Source organism: Strix uralensis, unplaced genomic scaffold (assembly GCF_047716275.1).
Source record: "Strix uralensis isolate ZFMK-TIS-50842 unplaced genomic scaffold, bStrUra1 scaffold_506, whole genome shotgun sequence".
Taxonomy (NCBI): domain Eukaryota; kingdom Metazoa; phylum Chordata; class Aves; order Strigiformes; family Strigidae; genus Strix; species Strix uralensis.
The window spans coordinates 19550-21664 of record NW_027437100.1 but is presented as its reverse complement, the minus strand read 5'-3'; positions in this window follow the sequence as shown (position 1 = coordinate 21664).

The following is a 2115-nucleotide window of genomic DNA, read 5'->3' as shown; positions in this document are numbered from 1 at the left end:
TCTGTTTCTCTTTTTTCTTTCTTTCAACAGTGGGGAGTCAAGCATCTGACCGGCATTCCCCACTCACCGACCGGACGGGCCGTTGTGGAGCGTAGGCACGGCACGCTAAAGCGTCTATTACAACAACAAAAAGGGGGAGAGGGAGGGTATCAATCTACACCTCACAAAAGGCTAAATAAGGCATTATATGCCATGAACCTTTTAAACATTTCCGCTGTCTCACAGGTGCCACCAATATTGCGTCACTTCTCGTCGCAGATACCAGATCAACAACAAGTCCAGGGCAAGGCTCAAGTGTTAGCAAAAAACCTGGAAAGCGGTAACTGGGAAGGACCAGATCCTTTAATAACCTGGGGAAGAGGTTATGCTTGTGTCTCCACAGGTCACGGTCCCCGGAGGTTACCGGCAAGGTGTGTGCGACCACACCTGAGGCGTGAGAGGCAGCTTTTGGTGGACACTCGGGAGCCGGCTGTGGGTGCTGTGGGTGCCCCTGTACCGACAGTTTGCGGTCTCTTCGACTGATCATTTAAGCAGAATGTATGGGTAATGCTTGCTGCTGCAACAGGACAAAATACACTATGTCTGTCCTTAATCACACTACAGTTGCCAACTCTTTTAAGAGAAAATGCTGACAGTAATTGCAACTCCTAATGAAATATATAGGCTTACTAGTCACTAGTGAAAGATGTAGCTTAGACAAAATGCAGTTATTAATAAGGATGAAATGCTGTAAGAATGTGTGTATTCAACTTTCTTTGTCTAGCAATATTAAGAATTAAGAGCTCAAGCCTTTAACCTTATTAGAAACTGCCTTGGTTTTCCCCCGTGAGTGGTGGCCAGGCTCTGGGTGGAACCCAACAGGAGGATGAAATCAGATGTTTCCGCTCCAAGAAAAGTGCCAGTTATTTTGGCCTGCTGTGGTGGTGCAATTCTTACCTCCCCCCGCCCCTCTTTGTTGGGCTGCTTGGTGCTAGGTGCGATTCCAGTCACATCCCCCGAGCTATACACCAATCCATGGAGATAAGGACTGACAATGTTAACGAGCCTGGCTCCTGCCCCTCCCGATTGCTCGGAATCGGTTAAAATGGCCCATCAACTCCTAAGGGCCTGGCACACCTGTGCCTGGGATGTGGTCAAATGGGAACAATAGCAGAGTCGCACATTAATCAAATTCTTGTGTAACTGCTGGAAGGCACCAGAAGGCATTTGACAAAAGTCAATTATCTTGGACCCTATAAATGGCGACCACCAGGGAGACCCTTTGAGCTCTCCTGGATCGCAGGGGGCCTGTGACCAGCATCTCCCCTGAGCTGGGACGCCTCTCAGGTACCAAACCCTTAAGGTGTCGTCTGCTCCAGACAGAAGGCCAGGGTGAAGTCCCCCGCTCGAGTCTCAATTATCGCCCGTTGAGGAATGCCAAGGCATTGTGAGTATTTGCTCTAAACTCCAGAGGGAAATTTTCTTTGAGCTAGCTTCTCTTTACTGGGAGGGGGGGGGGGGGGTGGTGTACACGTACCCTTGTTTCTGTGTGTGTGTGTGTGTACATGTACCCTTGTTTCTGTGTGTGTGTGTGTGTACATGTACCCTTGTTTGTGTGTGTGTGTACATGTACCCTTGTTTGTGTGTGTGTGTACATGTACCCTTGTTTGTGTGTGTGTGTGTGTACGTACCCTTGTTTCTGTGTATGTCCGTCTGTGTTCATTCTATTGAATCCAAACACCTTTGTTTCTGTATGTTTGTCTGTTCTGTTTTGTGTGAATCTTGTCATTTTAGAATCGGAATAAGTCGCTTTTCTTTCTTTTAGTATTTATTATTATTTTATAATAATAAATTGCTGTTAGTTATTAATAAACCTAGATTTCTTACTAAATATTACCGTGTCAATACTTTCATCCGCGACACCTGCTGATTTAGATAGATGAGGCTGGACCTGCTTGCAGCGACTTTGGATGCCTCACCTATGGGTGGATGCACCGCGTAGGATTTCCAGTTTGCAAGGAAAGGTACTCCGAATCCTCGCTGCATCCAGGGTTCCCCAGCAATTGCGGATCTGAATATTAGTACCCCATTAAGTAAGTGTGCTATTCTGTATTTTCCTTACTCTTGATTTTCGTA